This window comes from Heptranchias perlo, chromosome 26 (assembly GCF_035084215.1).
Source record: "Heptranchias perlo isolate sHepPer1 chromosome 26, sHepPer1.hap1, whole genome shotgun sequence".
In the NCBI taxonomy this organism is placed as follows: domain Eukaryota; kingdom Metazoa; phylum Chordata; class Chondrichthyes; order Hexanchiformes; family Hexanchidae; genus Heptranchias; species Heptranchias perlo.
In genome coordinates, this window is record NC_090350.1 from 22,106,846 (window position 1) to 22,133,382 (window position 26,537).

General features: G+C 42.6%; 1 protein-coding gene across 15 annotated transcripts in view; it reads left to right on the plus strand.

Annotated features, from left to right (window-relative positions):
* The window catches only part of macf1a (microtubule actin crosslinking factor 1a), a 523,722-nt gene that overhangs the window by 104,674 nt on the left and 392,511 nt on the right, over positions 1-26,537 (plus strand). The gene's annotated exons all lie outside the window — the stretch shown is intronic.

Sequence of the window (26,537 nt, forward strand, 5' to 3'; positions counted from 1 at the left end):
CTTTTGTTCTTGTTTAAACAGTACATTTTCACACATGGCATTTTGTGAACAAAATGGATTTAATTCAAGAATTTCAGCAAAAGGGCATAAGCCACATTTGGAGTTTGCCCTAATAATCAGATCTTCAGCTTTTTGAGATTTTATGTGATGTAAACTGGTTTAAAAAGAAGCTTAAGTTACTTAAGCTGAACAAATTGAGATCAGGCAAATAGTTTAACACGTTGCTCTGATTGCATTTACATCTTCCACAGTGAAGGACAACAGTTGTACTGAAAAAAAAATTAGCAATGGTTTACATGTGAGCAAGTCTTACATCAATTATTAAAATATAAATTCAGTTTTTGAATATAGTCTGTAATATGGAAGGTAGACTAATAAAAATGCTTAAAAGGTAAGGAAAATTTAGGAGTACCTTTTATTCAAAGTATCTGCTTATCCTGCCTTACCTAGATTTCCTTGTCAATGAAAAACAACTATTTGTCTATGAATTGTGCAAAAAATAAGTTTAGTTGGAAAATGTAACAATTGCAATCATGGTATAAATTCTCATTATTCTTTATGGGCCAGTTTAAAAACCCCATGTAAACATGAGTTGGAGTGAAGTTTATGTAGTCCATTTGTCAGCTTTGAAAAGCTCTTCCTGAATTAACCAAGAAACGGTGACCCTTTCTTTCTCAGTGTTTGTTAAATATTTTTCAATTTTATAACATGTTCATTTGTAGAACCAGTGGACTTTGTGACCTAACGCACTGGATAAACAGTTTGCTGTGTAAATTTGACCTGTTAATCTTAACTTTTTGTTTATGCAGCGGGGGGCAGTTCGCAGAACCAGTTTTTGAAAAAACTGCTGGAATCTTGGGTGAAAGTTACAGAAATCCACGCAGTTCTCTTTAATCTATAAATATTCCCCCCTCCCTCTTTCATCTACTCAATATCTTGAATCATTCTTTGCTACACGAACACAACCAAAAATTGTAATTTATGCTATTGGAGAGCTTATTGAGAGTGGCTTGACAACCACTCTGGTTGAAACTGCAGTTTTGGTAGTTAGTGTTGCGTTAGCTGTAGTTTTTCATTGGCCTCACCTATAGGTTCACTGGTTACATTGGCTTGCATTACTCATAACTAGTGTGCAATCAATACTAATCAACTTTTCTGTGTAGAAAACTTTCCAATTTTGGTTCTTCCATAATTTATAAGTAATGTGGGCAGATTCCTACCTCTTTAGTGAATTCCCTTTTACATTAGTTTCAAATAGATTGCTTGAAATACTGTAGCTAATATCGCCATTGACTTGATCAAAGATGTATGTATATATAAAAAGTAATTTGGTATAAAGATGTAGAAGTAGCTTGTAAACAAGTTACAATACAGGCCTGATCACCTTGTTATAATGCAGGTTCACATGAATAGTTTAGGTATTTGCAATATGATTTTATGCAAAGTGCTTACTTCATTAACACTGGCTTTAAGGACCTGTTCTTGAACAGAACATTCTGCATTGAGCAATGCCTCTACTGGGGTCCCTATGAATCTGTTTTGAGTTCACTTTATTAATGGGAATTGCATGTCATTGTTTCCCCAAGTTACACAGCTGACAGCAGTATTTAGAGATGATTTCCTGCAGTTTTAAAAAAAAATTAAATGTTTCTCCTAATCTCTTTTCTTTCCCCATAATAAGCGGTCATCTTTTTCTTTGGGTCCTCTTTACGACACGCCATTACCCAGGAGAAAGGGCTGCTCTGTAACTATGTGCAAGACAAGCCTAGGTTAATGTGCTCTGAATTCTTTTTCTCCCACTCAGCATCTGCCCTGTGCTACCCTGATGGCCTTGCCACAATCAGAAATGAAACGCGGGGCAGGGGAGGGAAGGGAGGGGGGAAGGAAGGAAGAAAGAAAGAAACAATCTGAAAAGTAAACCCTGGCTGGTATAGCAATTTCCAACCTGCTACCAGAACAGATTTGTCAAGTATGACTTTTCAGTGGGACCTCTAATTTTGTTTTTTTGTGTCGATTTGTAGGTTTACAAATGCCCAATATTACCGTCATGTGCTAACTATTGGGTGGGAGGGCATCCTGCTCCAAAGCCTCTACCAGTACCACTGTGAGGTGTATGAGAACAACTTGTAGATTAGACTGTTCATTTTCCGTTTTGATGAAGCACCTGTCTTCTGCTCAGTGCCCCTACATAGCTCTCAGTCTCTACTGTGCTTCTAAGTGGATTGAGTGAAATAAAACCAGCATGTCACCTGAAAATTTTGTTTTTTTGTATTGTTGTAAAATGTAAATCCAGTTCTATTCAGTCAATGAAGTTTGCAATCTGTCTTGGTGTTATTTTCTCATTTCTCTGTTGCCAAATTATCTGACCTTGGCAACTGTGCCAAAATGGTTCTAATTTACAGTTCAATCACCTTTTTAAAGTGAAATGTTTTCAGGAAAAAATAAGTTTCTTTGATACTCCATGCAATTTACATCAATCCAATTAAATGGGAATTGTTGCATCATTAACTTTTTAAATAACTCAGTTGCTTTAAGTACTTAATGTATTTTCAGAGGTAAAACCTGGAGATCCTATCTCTGTACTGCAAAGTGGTGAAACTGGAAGTTTTGGACTAATATCCAGCCGAATCCCCCACCACCAACATCCTGGGGGTCACCATTGACCAGAAACTCAACTGAAGCAGTCACATAAATGCAGTGACGACTTAAGCAGGTCAGAGGCTGGGTATTCTATGGCGAGTGGCTCACCTCTTGACTCCCTAAAGCCCCCCTCCCACCTACTAGGCACTAGTCAGGAGTGTGATGGAATACTGTCCACTTGCCTGGATAGGTGCAGGTGCAGCTGCAACAACACTCAAGCTCGTCGCCATCCAGAACAAAACAGTTCACTTGATCAGCACCCCGTCCACCAGCTTGAACATCCACTCCCTCCATCATCAGCGTACCGTAGCTGCAGTGTGAACTATTTATGTCATGCACCGTAGCAAGTTGCCACGGCTTCTTCGGCAGCACCTCCCAAACCCATCACCCAGAAGGTCAAGGGCAGCAGATGCATGGGAATATCAAGTTCCCTTCAAAGTCGCACGCCATCCCGACTTGGCCATATATCACCCTTCATCATCACTGGGTCAAAATCCTGGAACTCCCTACCTAACAGCATTGTGGGAGCACCTTCACCATGGTGGACTGCAGTGATTGACGAATAAAGCCCGCCACCACCTTCTCAAGGACACTTAGGGATAAGAATAAAATGCTGGCCTTGCCAGCGACGCCCATATCCCGAGAATTTTTAAAAACTGGAGTTGATTCACCGTAGTTGGTGATCTTCTAGAAATTTGAACTTGACAGTTCTCATCAAAGCAATGTTTATTGCATAATGGCATGTGTTCCTGCTTTGATATTGAGTTGTCCTTGTACGTAGAACTGCAGATGCCTCCAGCAGAATACATGTCAATGTTTCAGTGGAAGTGGTGGTGTTTGATTGCTTGCATTAATGTTGCACTTTGTTATCCAGTCCCTTTGGCACCTGTGAGCGTGGATTTTACAGCAATTTTCAAGGTACAATGCTTAAACCTCTAGGTCTTGGGCCTGAACATAGGTGAAGCCTAATTTCTTAAATAGTTGCTGGTGCGTTACAAAACGTCTCATCACTGGATCCAAATGTTTGGTCGCTAATCACAGAGAAGAAATCATGTTATACACACTGTTTTTATTTTTAAATGCTTTTGATACTTTGCTATTGTCTTCAATCATACAATCATGGCATTAACAGCACAGAAAGGGGTATTTTTGCCCTGCACCGACTCTCTGAACGAGCTATTTACAGTTTCATTTTCTTAACCTTTTCTCATACCCTTTTAAAATTTTTCTTTTTCAAATATTTATCCAATTCCTTCTTAAAAGCTATTATGGATTCTGCTTCCACCACTGTTTCTAGTAGAGCATTCTATGTCTTAACCAATTCTGGATTCACTTTTAACCAGTTTAGCTCAAATTCTAAGTATATATCCCTTTGTTCTGGATTCTCCTACTAGATGAAATAGTTATTACCTTCATTATTTTAAATACTTATATCAAATCACGCCTTAGCCTCCTCACCTTCAGGAATATGACCCACGTTTATCAAGTTTCTCTTAATTTCTCCTAACCTCTCCCATTGTTCTTTTTGCACTCTAATTACTGTCTCAGGGACCAATGGAAATAGCTTTCCCTATCAAAACCCTTTATAATTTTTAGTACCTTCACTAGATCTTCCCTTCTAATGAAAAGCGCCCCTGTATCTTCAGTCTATCTCCAGATATTTGATAATTTTGTCGTGGAGAATTGGCTCTGATAAATAAAATGCTATGAGCCAAGATAAGAAAACAAAAAAAGAATAAGTTGGTGACAAGCAGTATGGGTGCAAACTCAAAAGTACAGACAACCAAAATTATAGTTAATTCAAGGCCTGCAAAGAGCTAGTCGTTTTGAAGATTTTTTTTTCTACAGTGTAGAACTTCAATTTGCCAGGAAGTGTGAACAGAACACAATTAGGCAATTTGGCCCATCGAACCTTCTCCACCATTTTATTAGGCATGGCACATCTATCTAATCCCAATTCCATGCCTTTTCGCCACATCCTTTTATACTCTTCCCAAATAAGTATCTATCTCCCTTTAAATGCCTAAATTGATTTTGCACCTACAGCCTTTCCAGGTCATTATGTTTCACATTCTAACAGACCCTTGAGCAAAAGAAAAGTTTCTCCCAGAGTTGCTTTTAACCATCTTAGCTCAACTTCTAAGATCATATCCTTTTATTCTGGATTTTCACATCAGAGGGATGAGTCATTATCTTCATTATTTTAAATACCTCAATCAGATCACCCCCTAATCTCCTTATCTTTAGAGAAGATGACTCAAGTTTATCAAGTCTCTTATAGCTCAGTCCAGGTATCTGACTTAGATGAGGGGACTGAGGGTAATGTAAGCAAGTTTGCTGATGATACAAAGCTAGGTGGGAAAATAAACTGTGAGGAGGTCACAAAGAGGCTGCAAAGGAATATCGGCAGGTTAGGTGAGTGGGCGAGAACATACGAAATAGGAGCAGGAGTAGACCATTCGGCCCTTCGAGCCTGCTCCACCTGAGAAGGTGGCAGATAGGGTGTAACGTGGGGAAATGTGAAATTATCCACTTTGGTAGAAAAAATAGAAAAGTAGAATATTTTTTAAAAGGTGAGAGACTAAGAAATGTTGGTAGTCAGAGGGATTTGGGTGTCCTTGTATACAAATCACAGAAAGTTAACATGCAGGTACAGCAAGCAATTAGGAAGGCAAATATCATGTTAGCCTTTATTGCAAGGGGGTTGGAGTACAAGAGTAAAGCGGTCTTGCTGCAATTATATAGGGCTCTGAGACCACAACTGGAGTATGGTGTACAGTTTTGGTCTCCTTACCTAAGGAAGGATATACTTGCCTTAAAGGTGGTGCAACAAAGGTTTGCTAGATTGATTCCTGGGATGAGAGGGTTATCCTATGAGGAGTGATTGAGTAAAATGGGCCTATATTCTGTGGAGTTAAGAAGAATGAGAGGTGATCTCATTGAAACATACAAGGATTATGAGGGGACTTGACAGGGTGGATGCTGAGAGGCTGTTTCCCCTGGCTGGAGAGTCTAGAGCTAGGGGTCGTAGTCTCAAGATAAGAGGTCAGCCATTTAGGACGAAGATGAGGAGGAATTTCTTCACTGAGAGTTGTGAATCTTTGGAATTCTCTACCTCAGAAGGCTGTGGATGCTGAGTCGTTAAGTTTATTCAAGATTGGGAGTGATAGATTTTTGGACACTAAAGTGTTGACCGGAGGTCACCGCTTACGGTTACTGGCTTAGTACACAGGAGAAGAGTCAATTCTCTCTTAACTCTCAATTCACTTTATTCACGCCGTTAGATCATATACATATAGCTTATACGTCTGGTTAGATATAGGCATGCAGTTTACACCAGGTTATACAGTCTTATACTCAAACTAAGATCTAAACACACACCCACTAGGTTTCTCTGACACTCCGAGTGGTCACAGAATATAAAGGATAATACCTGAAAAGGAGAGCTGACGCTGGCCAGGCGTTCCGTTCTCTCTCTCTCTCGACGTCGTCTCTTCGTCCCTGACGTAGGGTCTTCCACTTCTGCAATGGTTGGTCTCCGGAGTTTTCGCTCTGGCTCCATGTCCCAGATCCTTCATTCTTATACCGAATCTTATCTCTTCAGGCTGTGCTGTCTCTCTCCCTTTGGTTTAGGCCTGCTCGCTTTTGCCTGGGTCTTCTCCTCATTGGCTCTGTCCCAAGGACTTGGGTAGCATTACCTCATTACTTCTTTTCTAAATAAGGACTTGTGTCTTATCACATTTCCTTTGTCTTTCACAAAACTTGGTTAATTCAAACCGGTTCCAGGCAGCTGAGGCCAGGACTGAACTCAGGTTACTTTAGTTCAAAAGTCGTTCCTGCCTGTGTGTATCAGCAGCCGACGTCTCAGGTTACCGCAGCCCTTAGCCAACAAAAGGAATCCAGGGATATGGGGATAGGGCAGGAAAGTGGAGTTGAGGTAGAAGATCAACCATGATCTTATTGAATGGCGGTGCAGGCTCGAGGGGGTATGGCCTACTCCTGCTCCTATTTCTAATGTTCTTATATATCATTTCTGGTGATTCAGTGATGAACTTTATCCAAGGTTTCCCTAAGTGGGTGCCCAAAACTGAACACAGTATTCCAATTTGGATATACTCCCTTCTATTCCCAAATCCAGGTCCTTTTTATATAGAGTGAAAAACTGGGACTCCAGCACTGATCCCTTGGAGACATGACTTGTTAACTGCCTCCTACCTCCCAATCAGCTTCCGTTCCTTACCACAATTGACTCCAGTATCAAATGCCTCAGCTTTAGGTATCAGTCTCTTGGTGAACATTATCTAATGCCTTCTAAAGGCATCTCTATTTTGCACGTCTAGTAGGTTAATTACACATGACCTACCTTTCACAAAACCATGCTCACTCTCTCTAATCGTCTTATATTTTTCCAAGTGATCATTTATCACGTCCCTGTTTATGAATTCTTATCTGCTCTCTGAAGTTGCCTAGCAAGCCACTCAGTTGTATCAAACTGCCAGCGGTTCAAGAAGGCCCACTGCCACCTCTCAGGGCAACTAGGGATGGGCAATAAATGCTGGCCTTGCCAGTGACGCCTATGTCCCGATAATCAATTTAAAAAAAATTTAGACACACAATAGCATTATGCAATGGGGTGTAACAGTGAGAACCTTGTGATCCATTATTTATAAAGTCATTAAGTCAATACACAAGGTAACATATTGCACATCTAACCTGAATACAATTTAACTTCAGTCCCTCATTGTAAATAATAAAAATACTTGACAGTAGCTGGCCTCGCCAGCGACGCCCACATCCCGTGAACGAATAATAAAAAAAGAATAGCTGTCTAAATCACACACTCTTTTTGTCGGCCAGACCAGGCCTTCTATGGACCTGTTTGGCTCCCTCCTTAAGGTAGACTGGTCTAGACTTTACTTGTGCCATGTCAGCAAATCTTGACAATTGATCTCCACCATATATTTTTGTTCTTTTGGCCTCCTGGTAGACAGAAAGTTGAAAGGTGAACCTTTAAACCATTTCATGTCAAGAGGTTGGCCAGTGGAGCTGCCAATTAAACCAGCTTCTGCCAGCCATCCTCTGATTTTCTGTCCCCCTCCCCCCCCCCCCCCCCTTCTGGGATGTGGGCTCCTTGTAGCTCATCATTTTCTGAATGAATTGTGTTATCCCAATGCAGTGAGCCTGAATGGTTCACAGGAATGGTTTCATGACCGCCCCCTATTGTTTGAACAAAGGACAGGCAACATACCTACTACCAATCTGTCTGGCTTGATTATACATCTCCATCTCTCTCCAGCTCTGACTGCAAAATTGATTTTAAACCTCTATATGCTCCCTTTGACTTCAACATCACACTCCAATATAAATCGCACCTGAATCCCTTCATGGCAAAATGGATGCAAATCCTGAAACTCGGCCCCCGTTCTCTTTTTTTTGAATGAGTCTTTATGTTTGCTCCCCTCCAATAATCTAATACTATCCAGGGCTAATGTGTTTGTATTACTTTATTTTCAATTTGGAATTAAGGCTGCAGTTATACTGCACCTATCAGTCTGAGACTGGTTTGTGTCTGAATTGCAGTGGTGGCATAGACTGGAGTTGTACTGCTGCTCTGATTTCTTGATTTTTTTCATTGATTTTAAAACTCACTCTAGTACCTCCAGTCAAGCGCACACTATGAATGTCAGCATGTTGATGCACATATGTCCGCTTGCAAATCGTACTAAAAACAATGACAGTGAAAACTTAAGCAAGCAACTTTTGCTGAACATATGGGGCTATAAATAGAAAAAAGACACCATTTTCAATGTAGTTTGTTTCTGAGTTCCAATATTGGGTATTTGTCTGATGTCCTGTCATGCACTTCAACCAGAGTGATGTTGCCACCTGCAAACTAGAAAATTACTTGAAATCCCCAACTGCTGAGGCTGCCCTACATTTTAATACATTATGGATTCATGGTGTTGGTATAATTCCTATCTAAATTTATTGGAATGAAATGTAATAAAATTGCTTCATATTTAATCTAATATAAAGTATTTAAAATGTATCTGGAATTGCACATGCATTTTGTTGTATACTTGTGGCTTATCCATATTATAAAACTAAAAGTACATGATAGACTTGTTGTACCTTCCTCAACAAGAGGGTGCTTTAAATTGTTTACGATGTTTAGTTATTCATTCATTTAATATTGTTTATCCAAAGGAAGGGTGGGTGTTACACTTGGAATGTTCAAGGTGGAGTAATGTGATAAGTGTGCAGCACTTAGAATCTTCATGTAACAAAACAGGGTGGGTCCAGCTTATTGAGCACATAGGAGCTACCAGAATGCATTAAAGAAACAGGATCTCGCAAGTTCATGCTGCTATTTTTCTTCCTGACATCACATGCATGTGAAAATTTACTGAATAAAACCTTAACAAAGATTGTCTTCAATAGTTCTATTCATTGAAAATTAAACCTGAATACGGCACTCTTCAATTCAAAGTAAAAACTTAAAAGTCCATTTAAAGTAGGTACCTTCAATTCAAAAAGAGTCAAAAATATATGCCAGTAAGTTGGAAGTAAAATCTAATTACCTTATTAAATTAATAGTCTTAATAGTTCTAAACGCCGAAACTTGTAGGTGCTGTCAAAATTGGGGAAACTTTAGAAGTGATATTTATGATCTGCAACAATTATGCGGTTTGTAAATTTATTTCATGATATAGAGCTACAGCATGATGTAGATCAAAATATGTCATATTTTAAGACCAAAGACGGTGATCATCACTTCCAGTGAGTGGCATTTGGCAGACCTGATAAAACCATAAGTTACTTGTAAATGAATTTGGATCAACCTTGCACAACAACAACTACATGGATTTATATAGTGCCTTCAACATACTAAAATGTCCCAAGACGCTTCACTGAAGTGTTATCAAACTCAATTTGGCATCACATAGTGAGTGAATCAGGGTGAAACTTGTGATAGCCATGTTTTCAGTTTCCTAGATGCAGGCTGTCAAGGCCTTTCCACTATTCAGCAGTTATAGTAGAAACATGAAGGTATATGCTGGATAGTTTTAAACTATTGCGGGAAATACACTGAGAATTTTTTTTTAAATCAACGTGAAATCAGTCTCTGAAAGAGACAAAAACACAGTAAGTGTACTGATTCTGCGCAGTTGTGTTGTAAGTGGATCTGCTACTCTGCCTTTATTTACTCTACATTATCTGCAGGAACAATTGGGTGTAACCAGAACTCCACAGAGAAATCTTGAAAATGCAAATATTTAAGATTTTTGTTTTAAAACAAGAAAAAAGCAGTGGAGGATGTCTTCAGTTAATACTCACAATATAGTTTCACAGGCTTTGGCAGCCTTCCAGTAGTTCAACCAAGTGGCCATTCTTCATGTGCAAACCTAGATTGTGAGCATTGACTGGGGATTTGACTGCAGTAAGCATCGTAACTGAGTCTGAACTTGTTCTCCCCAAGTGTTCATAGGAACATTTTTCAGTAGCGGGTTACTGGATAGTGATTAGGAGCAGAAACTCTGGCTGATTCCCTTTCTTCTCTCCTTCCCCTGCTGGCACAGCTAAAGTCAGCTTCAAGTACCAAAATTCAGTTATACTTTATAACCTGTTATATTTACCCAATGAGCTGTGGGGAAGAAGTGATGACATGGGGTATATGTGCCAAATGTACTGGGCTATATTATAATAGAACTTAGTGGTGTAATTTGTTGCATGCTTCTATCTATCCCTTCTACCTATCCCTTCTACCTTCCCCTACCTCCTGTACCCATATTTTTGGTTGGGGAGCCTGCTGGTCAGTTTAAATATGTCCTGCAACAGTTTGGATACTCTCTAGCACTAGGCACACACATTTTAATAAGATAGGTAATAGATAGTAAATGCTAGAACAAATTACAAATCCTACTGTAAGTTTTATAGAGCATAATGGAGGGATACCTGGTAGTAATCTCTGAGCAGTTCAGAGAATAACTTTGGAATATAAAGTGCATAAGAAATGGAAGGGGACAGCTTTGTAAATATAGATTTTTTTTTTGTATAAAATTAAACCCAAGTTGAATCTTTTGGAGATTCTTGTGGAGTTATCTACTCAGTTATTAGATAAGTATGAAATTATGTCATCACCAACAAGCTATCTTTGTAAATTACAACAGTGACTACACTTCAAAAGTACTTCATTAGCTGTAACATGCTTTGGAACGTCCTGAGGTCATGAAAGGTGCTATATAAATGCAAGTTCTTTCTTTAAACCAGAATATACTGGAACAATGGGGCTGCTTCACTCTAGTAACACACAAATTACTGTGGTATAGCATTTAAATTGATCTCTACCACCAGCTTTAAAAAAAAAATCTAATATTATACACATAAACACTCCTCGCAAGTGACCATTGTGCACTAGATTAGTCATACCTGCTAAACACCACTCATTAGGTCACTAATTGTTGTTTTCACAAGGTAGACAATGATGAGGAAGAGGAAGGCTAACCATCAAGAAGACTCTGCAGCCTTCTCACCACCCTCCCCCACCCCATCCAGCACCCAACTGTTTTTTGAATGTCCGTGCTACCCTGCCCAGCAGCCTGTTTCTTGTAGTGAAGAACTTCCTGAAGGACCTAAATTTCATTCATTATTTTGTACCAGTGCCACCTTATTCTAGTGTCATAGTTTAATTTGAAGTAATGTTTTGGATGTCTATCTTATATGCTTCTATAAAGCCCCATACCACCAGCCCCCCCCCCCCCCAATCCTCTCTTTTTCCTTTTAAGACTGAAAAGCCTAAGTTTCTCTGTCTTTTTTCACAACTCAATAGTCTGCTGCTAGGGAATTTCTCTGCCTCTTGGGTTTGAATCTCTATGACTAGCACTGCACACAGTATTCAAGGTGGTCTGATTGCAACACTGAAATTTAGGTATGACCTCCTCTGATTTGTAGTCTGCTGTTTTGGCTGTATGGATCTGCATTTTATTTACTTTCTAAGTAGCTCCTCTGTGATAGGGCATGTTGAGTGCTGAGTCTATTAAAAGCCCTTGACCCCTTTTGATTTCATGCCTCAACATGATTATACACGAGTGTATATTCGCTTCAGGACTGATGTCAAATTGTACAATCACCGTCGCCTGCAGTCCAAAACAACGACCTGTGAAGAACTTGTTCGGGAGCTCTTGTTTGTTGGTGACTGTGCCCTTGTTACCCACAGAGAAATGGACCTCCAAATCGTCATGGACCACTTCTCGAATGCTTGTACGAAATTTGGCCTGACTATCAGGCTGGAGAAGACAGAAGTTGTATATTGGTCTGCCCCTGGAAAACCTTACATGCCACCCACTATTACCATCGCTGGGCACACGCTGTCTGCAGTGGATAGGTTTGTTAACCTAGAAAGCATCATGTCACATGATGCATTTCTAGATGATGAGGTGAATCTCAGATTGTTTATAGCTAACTTTTGGAAAGCTCCGTGAGAGGTTATGGGATATAAGGGACATCAAAATGGCAACAAAACTTAAGGTCTACAAGGCAATAGTTATAATATCCTTACTGTATGTGTGTGATAGCTGGACCACTTCCAGTTGCCACATCAGAAAACTCAATCATAGCCACCTAGGATGCCTCAAAGATCATGAAAATTCAATGGTGGCACAAGACACTGGGGTCATCAGAAGGGCAAATATGCCAGGTAGAGATGCAGCTAAGGTGGGCTGGTCACTTATTTCGAATGGCTGATACTAGACTACCCAAGAAGGTATTCTGTGGTGAGCTGAAGCTTGGTAAACGCTCCCATGGTGGTGAGTTCAAAAGATGTAAGGATTGCCTAAAGATCAATCTTAAAAAAAAAAATGTAGCATCTCAACTGATAAATGGGAGAATGATGCTTGTGACAGGAAAAAATGGCAAAAGATGATTCATGCTGACCTGACAAAGCTAGAAGCTTTGATGACACACATCCAGTAAGGATAATATAACTATTGCCTTGTAGATCTTAAGTTTTGTTACCATTTTAATGTCCCTTATATCCCATAACCTCACACGGAGCTTTCCAAAAGTTAGCTTTAAACAATCTGTGGTTCACCTCATCATCCAGAAATGCATCACGTGACATGATGCTTTCTAGGTAAATATCCAGCTAGCTGAAGAAGAGAGCTCAAAGGAAATCGAGGATAGATCTACCCCGCATCCGATGTCCTGCGTGTGGGAAAACATTTCTTGTGAAAATTGGACTTTACAGTCATGAGAACCCACCACCTGTATTAAATTAGAGATGAATCATAGACTGTCATCATTGACAATGATGGACAAACCATCGTCATCATATCACTCATTTTTTTTCTTATGTTTATTAAATTTCTTCTGCTATTCCAGCATTTACATATTTTGCTTAATTAATTTTGTAATTCCCATAGCCTGCTGCCTTCTAGTTCAGCTGCCTCTTTGATGTTGGTGAATTTGGCTAACTTGCACCAAGTTCTATTTCCATGTCATTAATGTAAATTTGACTTGTGTTGCTCTTTTTTTAAAAAAAAGCATTGTTCTATATATATTTAAATGTTGTTGCCACTGAATTATAAATGTCACTCTTGACATTTTCTCAATGGTGACAACTAAGGTTCCCAGAGCTGTCTTCACTAGTGCTATTCTATACTGTAGCAAGTTGAGTTAAATTGCTATTCTTCTCTATCCCCATCCTGTTGTGACATACTGTCGATGCTAATACGCCAATATGTTCCACCAATTATTTGCGCCATAGAAATGTCTTTTAAAAAAAATACTTTCACCGTATGAGAATAGTAACGGGTAATTAATCCATTTTATGATGTGACATCAATGAAAGCTGGTCTGATGCCATAAAAATTATAAACTAATACATTAATACTGGGATTCTGGCACATATTCATTAAAATACTTAACGTTGCCATAAATTAGAGAAAATAAATTGGCCAAGAGTAATTTTAAAAAAAAACTATGGGTTATTAGCATTGCAGATAATGCCAGCGTTGCAGTTTTATTGTTCTGATTGATTGCCACCTTTTAAAATCAAAAATTGCTGCAGTGAAAGTGTTAAATTGTACTTCCTGCTCTTGCACCAGATATAACTAGTTGTATAAATAATAACAACTTGCATTTATATAGCACCTTTTAACCTAGGAAAATATCCCAAGGCACTTCAATTGGGGAAAAGAAAGGATACCAAGCCAAATGAAAAGATATTGGGGTTGATGACCAAAAGCTTGGTCAAAGAGGTGGGTTTTAAATGAGGTTCTTGAAGGAGAGGGAAGCGGAGAGGTTTAGGGAGGGAATCGCAGAGCGTAGGTTGCTAGATTGTTGAAGGCATAGCCGCCACTGGTGGATCATAGGGAGGGGGAGGGGAAGGGAGATGCTGGAGGAATGCAGAGTTCTGATGGGGGGAGGGGGTGGGTGGTTAGAGATAGGGAGGGGCGAGGCCATGAAGGGTTTTAAACATGAGAATTTTAAGTTGGAGGCATTGGGGGACCAAATGTAGGACCAAACCAGGAGCCAATATAGGTTAGCAAGGACAGGGGTGAGGTAGTGTAGGTGATCTTTGTAATGGAGAGGATATGAGGCCAGAAGTTCAATTTGGGGTCACATAGGACGTTGAGGTGGTGAACAGTCTGATTGAACCTGAGACAATGGCAGGGAGGGGGGTGGTGTCAGTGGAAAGGGTGCAGAGTTTGTGGCGGGGAGCCAATATGATGGCTTCGGTTTTCCCAATGTTTAACTGGAGAAATTGCAGCTCATATAACTCTCTCTCACATCCTTGTTGTCTCTCGCTCTCTTTCCCTTTCTCTGCAGAACTTTTTGGGGTTTTGCCCCATTCACCCCACTTTACTTTCCCTTTTCCTTTCCCCAGAAGTATGAGGAGCCACAACTCCACTTTTCCACAGTTCTGTTCCTCAAAATTATTGCAGAATTAATCATGAAATATGAACAGCGCCATAAACACTTTTTATAAAGCAAGCAATACAAGATTCTTGGCAAAATTGAGCAATTACTGGGTAGTTTGTGTAGTCAAGGATATTGTGTGCAACCGTCCTTTATGGTGGTGGTGGATCTCTGGACCAAATGGGAGACGTAGCTTTCTTTTCGCCCCTCTTCTCCAATTTTCTCTCTCCTCCTCTCTTGAAGCTATTTTTGTAGGGGTGTGGTTCCACTTGGGACTTTCCCAATATCTTGTCCAAGTGGCTTGTGTTCCAGGTTAGACAGTGAATGGCGACAAGCCCCTCAATCATAGGAATCATCATGGCTAAGGTGGATTCTGTCTTTACCTGCTGTCCTCAGATGTGTACTTGCTCAACAGAGATCACTGGATAGCGATCAATAGTTGGAGACATTTCTCTTCACTCCCTAACTGGGGTGGGAAAGAAATGGCTGAGGTCAATTGCAGTGCTCTTCAAGTCCAAGCTAAGGTCAGCTAAATCAGCGTAGATGTGTGATTGAACAAATCCTTCCTGGTCCATATGGCTCAACTACTCAGTGCCCTGGTTGGCTCAGTTAACAAGGGAATATATTCTTGTGTATTTCTTTGACAATATCTACTATAGTGGGTTTTAAGTCGCCTAAAACAGCAACTTGCATTTATATAGTACCTTTTTAAAGTAGCAAAACCTCCCAAGGCACTTTATGATGGGAAGGGGGAGTGGTGAAAAGAAAGACAATAGACACCGAATAGGAGTAGGGAGGTGAAGAAAGCAGTTGGGTTTTAAGGAGACTTTTGAAAGATGGGGAAAGATGTAGCAAGGAGAAGAGGTTTAGCAAGATTATTCTAAAATGTAGGGTGTGATGACTGAATACTGCCACCAATTTTTTTGTGGGGGGTGGGGGAGAAGGGAAAATACAATAGCAAAAGTCACAAAATTGGAGGCTGTGAACTGGGATATAGGGCGATTGCAGAGGTATGTTGAATTAGGCCATGAAGGGAATTGCTATTGAAGATCAACATTTTAAAATCAATGTGCTATAGACTGGGACTTAGTGGTTCAGCTAGGATGGCGTGACGGGTGAGTGCGTTTTAGTATAGAATAGGATGTCAGCGACGGAGTTTGGGTAAGGTCGACATCCAGAACTGATAGCATTGGTAAAATTGAGCCTGAAGGTGATTTTTTTAAATTCGTTCATGGGATGTGGACGTCGCTGGCGAGGCCAGCATTTATTGCCCATCCCTAATTGCCCTTGAGAAGGTGATGGTGAGCTGCCTTGAACCGCTGCAGTCCGTGTGGTGAAGGTTCTCCAACAGTGCTGTTAGGAATGGAGTTCCAGGATTTTGACCCAGCGATGATGAAGGAACGACGATATATTTCCAAGTCGGGATGGTGTGTGACTTGGAGGGGAACGTGCAGGTGGTGTTGTTCTCATGTGCCTGCTGCTCTTTTCCTTCTAGGTGGTAGAGGTCGCGGGTTTGGGAGGTGCTGTCGAAGAAACCTTGGCGAGTTGCTGCAGTGCATCCTGTGGATGGTACACACCGCAGCCACAGTGCGCCGGTGATGAAGGGAGTGAATGTTTAGGGTGGTGGATGGGGTGCCAATCAAACGGGCTGCTTTGTCCTGGATGGTGTCGAGCTTTTTGAGTGTTGTTGGAGCTGCGCACGTCCAGGCAAGTGGAGAGTATTCCATCACACTCCTGACTTGTGCCTTGTAGATGGTGGAAAGGCTTTGGGGAGTCAGGAAGTGAGTCACTCGCTGCAGAATCCCCAGCCTCTGACCTGCTCTTGTAGCCACAGTATTTATGTGGCTGTTCCAGTTAAGTTTCTGGTCAATGGTGACCCCCAGGATGTTGATGGTGGGGGATTCGGCGATGGTAATGCCATTGGATGTCAAGTGGAGGTGGTTAGACGTTCTCTTGTTGGAGATGGTCATTGCCTGGCACTTGTCTGGCGCGAATGTTACTTGTCACTTATCAGCCCAAGCCTGGATGTTGTCCAGGTCTTGCTGCATGCGGGCTCGGACTGCTTCATTATTTGACGGGTTGCGAATGGAACTGAACACTGTGCAATCATCAGTGAACATCCCCATTTCTGACCTTATGATGGAGGGAAGGTCATTTCTGAAGCAGCTGAAGATGGTTGGGCCTAGGACACTGCCCTGAGGAACTCCTGCAGCAATGTCCTGGGGCTGAGATGATTGGCCTCCAACAACCACTACCATCCATCTTCCATTGTGCTAGGTATGACTCCAGCCACTGGAGAGTTTTCCCCCTGATTCCCATTGACTTCAATTTTACTAGGGCTCCTTGGTGCCACACTTGGTCAAATGCTGCCTTGATGTCAAGGGCAGTCACTCTCACCTCACCTTTGGTATTCAGCTCTTTTGTCCATATTTGGACCAAGGCTGTAATGAGGTCTGGAGCCGAGTGGTCCTGGCGGAACCCAAACTGAGCATCGGTGAGCAGATTATTGGTGAGTAAGTGCCGCTCGATAGCGCTGTCGACGACACCTTCCGTCACTTTACTGATGATTGAGAGTAGGCTGATGGGGCGGTAATTTGCCGGATTGGATTTGCCCTGCTTTTTGTGGACAGGACATACCTGGGCAATTTTCCACATTGTCGGGTCGATGCCACTGTTGTAGCTGTACTGGAATAGTTTGGCTAGAGGCGCGGCTAGTTCTGGAGCACAAGTCTTCAGCACTACAGCTGGGATGTGTGTCGGGGCCCATAGCCTTTGCTGTATCCAGTGCACTCAGCCGTTTCTTGATATCACATGGAGTGAATTGAATTGGCTGAAGACCGGCTTCTGTGATGGTGGGGACATCGGGAGGAGGCCGAGATGGATCATCTACTCGGCACTTCTGGCTGAAGATGGTTGCAAATACTTCAGCCTTGTCTTTTGCACTCACGTGCTGGACTCCGCCCTCATTGAGGATGGGGATGTTTATAGAGCCTCCTCCTCCTGTTAGTTGTTTAATTGTCCACCACCATTCACGAGTAGATGTGGCAGGACTGCAGAGCTTTGATCTGACCCGTTGGTTATGGAATCGCTTAGCTCTGTCTATAGCATGTTGCTTCCGCTGTTTAGCATGCATGTAGCTTCACCAGGTTGGCACCTCATTTTTAGGTACGCCTGGTGCTGCTCCTGGCATGCTCTTCTACACTCCTCATTGAACCAGGGTTGATCCCCTGGCTTGTTGGTAATGGTAGAGTGAGGAATATGCCGGGCCATGAGGTTGCAGATTGTGCTGGAATACAGTTCTGCTGCTGCTGATGGCCCGCAGCGCCTCATGGATGCCCAGTTTTGAGCTGCTAGATCTGTTCTGAATCTATCCCATTTAGCATGTTGATAGTGCCACACAACACGTTAGATGGTGTCCTCAGTGTGAAGACAGGACTTCGTCTCCACGAGGACTGTGCGGTGGTCACTCCTACTAACACTGTTATGGACAGATGCATCTGCGACAGGTAGATTGGTGAGGACGAGGTCAAGTAGGTTTTTCCCTCGTGTTGGTTCGCTCACCACCTGCCGCAGGCGCAGTCTGGCAGCTATGTCCTTCAGGACTCGGCCAGCTCGATCAGTAGTGGTGCTACCGAGCCACTCTTGGTGATGGACATTGAAGTCCCCCACCCAGAGTACATTCTGTGCCCTTGCTACCCTCAGTGCTTCCTCCAAGTGGTGCTCAACGTGGAGGAGGACTGATTCATCAGCTGAGGGAGGACAGTAGGTGGTAATCAGCAGGAGGTTTCCTTGCCCATGTTTGACCTGATGCCATGAGATTTCATGGGGTCCGGAGTCAATGTTGAGGACTCCCACGGCTACTCCCTCCTGACTGTATATCACAGTACCGCCACCTGGTTGGTCTGTCCTGCCAGTGGGACAGGACATACCCAGAGATGGTGATGCAAGAGTCTGGGACATTGGCTGAAAGGGATGATTCTGTGAGTATGGCTGTGTCAGGCTGTTGCTTGACTAGTCTGTGGGACAGCTCTCCCAATTTTGGCACAAGTCCCCAGATGTTCGTGAGGAGGACTTTGCAGGGTCGACTGGGCTTGGTTTGCCTTTGTCGTGTCCGGTGCCTTGTGGTCCGATGCCGGGTGGTCCATCCGGTTTTATTCTTATTATGACTTTTCGTAGCAAGATTTTACAACTGAGTGGCTTGCTCGGCCATTTCAGAGGGCAATTAAGAATCAACCACATTGAGGTATAGATGAGAGTTTCAGTGGCAGTGGCAATGGTGTAGAAAGGAGCCAGGTTATACTAGAGGTTTAAAAGGAGTTCTTAAGGATAGGTGGGATGTTGGGGTTGAAACTCAACGTGGGATCAAACAGCTTGATGAGCAGTCAGGAAGGGGGATGCAATCAGAGGCTAAGGTGTGAAGTTCTGTTGGGATCCGAACAGGATGGTTTAGGTCTGTCCAAAATTAAGCTGGAGAAGCTTTATGGTTCACTCATGATTTAATGTTGGACAGCAATGCAACAGTCATAGGGTTGAGGGTGGTGCCAGAGAATTAAAGCTTGTTATTATCAGCATATGTATGGAACTTTGACCTGAGTGTCCAGGATAAAAGCCAGATTGAAGGGATCTGAACAGGGAGTAATGGAAGACATGGGTGCAGATTTGGGAGGTGATAAACTCGCTCAGATGCCTTTAGAAAGGAAAATTAGAAATGGAGCAGTATTTTGGAAATAGAGTTGAGGGTTGTTTTTTTTAGGAGGGAGACTTGGCCGCAGCTTTGAAAGAGGGAACAGTGCCTGAGCAGTTGATTTATAAGTGGGCCTGACTGTTGATTATTTTACCACAGTTCAATATTCTGTTTTCTCACATCCATTTAAAATGGCTTTCAGGGTAGCCTGGTGGTGCCTTTAGATGCTTGCAACTTGTAAACACTAGACCCCACAAACTCAGGGCAAATTTGAAGCTTACAGTATATCTTTCCCACATGTATAATATTTAATCCCACAAGTAGATGTGGTTTCTTATCTGTGTTTATGCTGCTGGTAATTGAAAATTTACAATGTAGACACCATAAACAAATTGGGTATAATTTTTTTTTAATCCGCACAATTAACAGCAGTCTAATTTATCCTGGCGTAGAGACCACGCACATTCATACCACCTTTAATCAGAAATGTTTCAATGAGTTTACAAAATTAAGTCAATAAGCTGCTGTACAGATATTATTAGATATTCTAAATTTAACAGTAAAGTGATCCGAAGCTTTCTTTAAAAAAAATTACAGCAAATATACTGCATACATCAGTTACTTTGGATTTAACTTGCAGACACAAAAAACTGAAGATAATTTCAAGTGGATTGCTATTTTATGTCAGGTAAGCAGAAGAGATTTGCTTTAAAAAATGACATTATTGCTTTTGATTGTGGGAACTGTGCCGTATTTTTAGTTGTCAAGTAATATGAACATATTTTACTCTTGGAACAGTATATCTTTGAGATCTGTAACTCCAGCGCAAAGCTGCACTTGTAGCATGAAGCTGATTTAGTCTGAAAATGAGATAATCAAAAACAAAGGGCCAACGCATCACTTATTATGGGAGGCCACATAAGCGTATTTGTATTTTTTGAGAATTTAATTCTTCAATCACATGGATTTTGCAGTTGACTTTTTTTAAAGAATGTTTTTCCAGGTGTGTCTTGATCAATGCTAGGGTTGGTCTGAATTCATACCTCTTATTGCAATCAATGCATGCTCCTCATCAGTGTTGTTGCCCAAGCGGCCAAATAATGAGGAAGTCCCATCCTGACGTGTCGTTTACTCATGGCAGATTATTATAACCACTTTTCTCAAGTCACTAGCTGTGTGCACTAAGAAGTCAGGTATATGCAACCATTACTTTTTATGTATTTGCATTTTTCATGCGCACTGTATTTTCTGTTTGAAACCCAGCAGAGCAGCAAGGTTATATTTTATCTTTGTCCACTCTGATGCTATACAAATTGAGGAAAATCAGTCGTGCTGCCTCAAAAATCACAGGATACTGAGCCAAGGTGTGGCACTGAGCAGTACAGGCCAGGTAGGTTTCATGTTCCATCCCTGGTCTGTACTGACTTGGATGAATTCAGTCAGGATGGTGGTGGGGTCATTGCAGTTGCCTCAGCATCGCTGGGCTATGGAGGCAAGAAACAAGCTAGGGTTCTTGCTCCTGTTTGCTGTCCAGAGACTCTTGTTGGAAAGCCATATTGGATAAGGAGAGAATGTGGCTTAATTGTGATGCTTTCCACCATCAAATAGCCCATTGACACTCATTCTTAGGTAGGGTACCAGAAGGCTTCCTGCGCCTTAGAATGGTACTCCAGTGTGAGTTGCTGCTTTAAGAATAGGAGGGGTAATATTTAGGACAAATGAAGAGTGTGAAATCACTGTGGCAACTTCTTACAAGTCATCACCTCCATAAAATTGTACAAGGAATGTTCAGAGTAAACTGATATAAAGTGCTGCTTTAACTTTTGTAATTTATCCCTAGTTACTCCACTGATGAGTTTGTAAAACTTCATCTGGATGGTATCAGCAGACTCGGGTTTATGCACTTAATTCAGCTCCTGCTCCACTGGGTTTTAAACATACATTTCAATCTATGGAGGAATTTGAGCAGGTGTAATAGTGTTGCTGCCTTCTTTCAGTTTCATTGACTATGACACCATGAAGACCTATCAGATTCACAATTTAGAACATTAACTCCAGTTATTTGGGAGTGTGTAGTACAAGGGAGGAATGGAAGTTTTTTGGAAGTGCTCACAAAGAAAAGTTGCAAAATTTTAACTGGTGTGGAGAGTGATGAATTATATATATTTAAGACCACGACTCAATAACTTGGAATTCCAACAAGTTTTGATTAGTTTATGGATTTCCACTGCCAGGTTTTATCTTCTGAACTTTCCATCATTTCTGCCATGAATTTTAATTGTACCAATAGACATTTTATGCCAGAATACCCAATTTAACCAGCATTATTTCAACTTGTCGCTACATCATAATTACACATTTAGATGGGCTACTGGTAAAATGAGGTGAAGAAGTTATTTGTTTCTTATGTTCTCATGAAGCAATTGTATGTGTATATGGTTTACGTTTGTGGGTGTTTCTTCGGAGAGATGAGAAATGCTTGGGTTACTCATCCAGGATAACTCTCATGTACCTTTTGATGGCTGGTTTCAGAGCATCAGTGGTAAAAGGCTGAAGTATGTTTGACAATTTCTCAACTAGGGAGAGTGAGAAAATGTCCTGATTTTTGGTTAATTAACAAAACAAGAAAATTTGGAAATTAAGTCACCCTGAACCGCACCCAAGGTGTGACTGCACTGTGATCCTGTTCCAAACCAACACCCTATAGTCAGAGCTTGTGAGATTGTCTGGAAAGGTGACTTCAATGCTTTCTTCTGTATAATGATAGCTGTGGTTTTCTGCTGCACCAGTGGAAACCTGTTTTGTGTTGAAATTGCACATAATACCCAACCCTAGGATACAGTTCCACAAAATACAACATTGATTTCTTTGTGTTTTACTTGCTGACAGTTTAAATGATATTGCACACATGGAATTATGCTTTAAACCAAATACAGTAAGTGTCGATTATATTAGTGTGTCATGCTAACCACTGTTCCTGATGAACCAAATAGCACAAATAATTTTGAATAATAAGAACTGAATCATAGTTTCTGTGATTGCTTCAATTGAAGGGTACGGTAGCATAGTGGTTATGTTACTGGGCCAGTAATCCAGAGGCCTGGACTAAAATCCAGAGTCATGAGTTCAAATCCCGCCACGGCAGCTGGCGAATTTAAATTCAATTAATTAATTAAATTTAATTAAATAAAAATCTGGAATTAAAATACTAGTATCAGTGATGATGGCCATGAAGCTACCGGATTGTCGTAAAAACCCATCTGGTTCACTAATGTCCTTTAGGGAAGGAAACCTGCCGTCCTTACCCGGTCTGGCCTATATGTGACTCCAGACCCACAGCAATGTGGTTGATTCTTAATTGCCCTCTGAAATGGCCCAGCAAACCACTCAGTTGCAAAATGTCGCTACGAAAAGTCAGAATAAGAATAAAACCGGACGGACCACCCGGCATCGGACCACTAGGCACCGGACACGACAACGGCAAAACACCAAGCCCAGTCGACCCTGCAAGGTCCTCCTTACTAACATCTGGGGACTTGTGCCAAAATTGGGAGAGCTGTCCCACAGACTAGACAAGCAACAGCCTGACATAGCCATACTTACAGAATCATATCTTTCAGCCAACGTCCCAGACTCTTCCATCACCATCCCTGGGTATGTCCTGTCCCACCGGCAGGACAGACCCACCAGAGGTGGCGGTACAGTGATATACAGTCAGGAGGGAGTGGCCCTGGGAGTCCTCAACATTGACTCTGGACCCCATGAAATCTCATGGCATCAGGTCAAACATGGGCAAGGAAACCTCCTGCTGATTACCACCTACCGTCCTCCCTCAGCTGATGAATCAGTCCTCCTCCATGTTGAGCACCACTTGGAGGAAGCACTGAGGGTAGCAAGGGCACAAAATGTACTCTGGGTGGGGGACTTCAATGTCCATCACCAAGAGTGGCTCGGTAGCACCACTACTGACCGAGCTGGCCGAGTCCTGAAGGACATAGCTGCTAGACTGGGCCTGCGGCAGGTGGTGAGCGAACCAACACGAGGGAAAAACTTACTTGACCTTGTCCTCACCAATCTCCCTGTCGCAGATGCATCTGTCCATGACAGTATTGGTAGGAGTGACCACCGCACAGTCCTCGTGGAGATGAAGTCCCGTCTTCGCACTGAGGACACCATCCAACGTGTTGTGTGGCACTACCACCGTGCTAAATGGGATAGATTCAGAACAGATCTAGCAGCTCAAAATTGGGCATCCATGAGGCGCTGTGGGCCATTAGCAGCAGCAGAATTGTATTCCAGCACAATCTGTAACCTCATGGCCCGGCATATTCCTCACTCTACCATTACCAACAAGCCAGGGGATCAACCCTGGTTCAATGAGGAGTGTAGAAGAGCATGCCAGGAGCAGCACCAGGCGTACCTAAAAATGAGGTGCCAACCTGGTGAAGCTACAACTCAGGACTACATCCATGCTAAACAGCGGAAGCAACATGCTATAGACAGAGCTAAGCGATTCCACAACCAACGGATCAGATCAAAGCTCTGCAGTCCTGCCACATCCAGTCGTGAATGGTGGTGGACAATTAAACAACTAATGGGAGGAGGAGGCTCTGCAAACATCCCCATTCTCAATGATGGCGGAGTCCAGCACGTGAGTGCAAAAGACAAGGCTGAAGCGTTTGCAACCATCTTCAGCCAGAAGTGCCGAGTGGATGATCCATCTCAGCCTCCTCCCGATATCCCCACCATCACGGAAGCCAGTCTTCGGCCAATTCGATTCACTCCACGTGATATCAAGAAACGGCTGAGTGCACTACATACAGCAAAGGCTATGGGCCCCGACACACATCCCAGCTGTAGTGCTGAAGACTTGTGCTCCAGAACTAGCTGCGCCTCTAGCCAAGCTGTTCCAGTACAGCTACAACACTGGCATCTACCCGACAATGTGGAAAATTGCCCAGGTATGTCCTGTCCACAAAAAGCAGGACAAATCCAATCCGGCCAATTACCTCCCCATCAGTCTACTCTCAATCATCAGCAAAGTGATGGAAGGTGTCGTCGACAGTGCTATCAAGCGGCACTTACTCACCAATAACTTGCTCACCGATGCTCAGTTTGGGTTCCGCCAGGACCACTCGGCTCCAGACCTCATTACAGCCTTGGTCCAAACATGGACAAAAGAGCTGAATTCCAGAGGTGAGGTGAGAGTGACTGCCCTTGACATCAAGGCAGCATTTGACCGAGTGTGGCACCAAGGAGCCCTAGTAAAATTGAAGTCAATGGGAATCAGGGAAAACTCTCCAGTGGCTGAAGTCATACCTAGCACAATGGAAGATGGATGGTAGTGGTTGTTGGAGGCCAATCATCTCAGCCCCAGGGCATTGCTGCAGGAGTTCCTCAGGGCAGTGTCCTAGGCCCAACCATCTTCAGCTGCTTCATCAATGACCTTCCCTCCATCATAAGGTCAGAAATGGGGATGTTCGCTGATGACTGCACAGTGTTCAGTTCCATTCGCAACCCCTCAGATAATGAAGCAGTCCGAGCCCGCATGCAGCAAGACCTGGACAACATCCAGGCTTGGGCTCATAAGTGGCAAGTAACATTCGCGCCAGATAAGTGCCAGGCAATGACCATCTCCAACAAGAGAAAGTCTAACCACCTCCCCTTGACATTCAACGGCATTACCATCGCCGAATCCCCCACCATCAACATCCTGGGGGTCACCATTGACCAGAAACTGAACTGGACCAGCCATATAAATACTGTGGCTACGAGAGCAGGTCAGAGGCTGGGTGTTCTGCGGCGAGTGACTCACCTCCTGACTCCCCAAAGCCTTTCCACCATCTACAAGGCACAAGTCAGGAGTGTGATGGAATACTCTCCACTTGCCTGGATGAGTGCAGCTCCAACAACACTCAAGAAGCTCGACACCATCCAAGATAAAGCAGCCCGCTTGATTGGCACCCCATCCATCACCCTAAACATTCACTCCCTTCACCACCGGCGCACTGTGGCTGCAGTGTGTACCATCCACAGGATGCACTGCAGCAACTCGCCAAGGCTTCTTCGACAGCACCTCCCAAACCCGCGACCTCTACCACCTAGAAGGACAAGAGCAGCAGGCACATGGGAACAACACCACCTGCATGTTCCCCTCCAAGTCACACACCATCCCGACTTGGAAATATATCGCCGTTCCTTCATCGTCGCTGGGTCAAAATCCTGGAACTCCCTTCCTAACAGCACTGTTGGAGAACCGTCACCACACGGACTGCAGCGGTTCAAGAAGGCGGCTCACCACCACCTTCTCGAGGGCAATTAGGGATGGGCAATAAATGCTGGCCTCGCCAGCGACGCCCACATCCCGTGAATGAATAAAAAAAAGAAATAGGAACAGGAGTAGACCATTTGGCCTCTCGAACCTGTTCCGCCATTCAATGAGATCATGCCTGATCTGTGACTTAGCCCCATATCCCTTAATACTTTTGGTTAACAAAAGTCTATTAATCTCAGATTTAAAATTAACAATTGAGCTCACATCAACTGCTGTTTGCGGAAGGGAGTTCCAAACTTCTTCTACCTTTTGCATGTAGAAGTGTTTCCTAACTTCCCTCCTGAAAGTCCTGGCTCTAATTTTTAGGTTCTGTCCCCTAGTCCAGCGGAAATAGTTTCTCTCTACCCACCCTATCAGTTCCCCTTAATATCTTTAAAACTTCGATCAAATCACTCTTAATCTTCTAAATTCCAGGGAATATAACCCTAGCTTGTGTAATCTCTCCTCGTAATTTAACCCTTGGAGTCCAGGTATCATTCTAGTAAATCTATGCTGCACTCCCTGAAAGACAAATATATCCTTCCTAAAGTGCGGTGCCCAGATCTGAACACAGTACTCCAGGAGTGGTCTAACTAGGGCTTCGTATAGCTGTAGTATAACTTCTACCCCTTGTATTCTAGTCCTCTAGATATGAAGGCCAGCATTCCATTAGCCTTTTTGATTATTTTCTGTACCTGTCCATGACTTTTTAATCTATGTATGGACCCCCAAGTCTCTTTGGACCTCCACTGTTTCGAGCTTTTCACCATTTAGAAAGAACTCTGATCTATACTTCTAAGGTTCAAAGTGGTTGACCTCACACTTGCCTACATTGAAATCCATTTGCCACAGTTTTGCCCATTCACTCAATCTATTAATATCTCTCTGTAATTTTATGCTTCCATCTACACTGCTTACAGCGTTGCCTATCTTTGTGTCATCGGCAGACTTGGGTATGTGGCTCTCTAACCCGTCATCTAA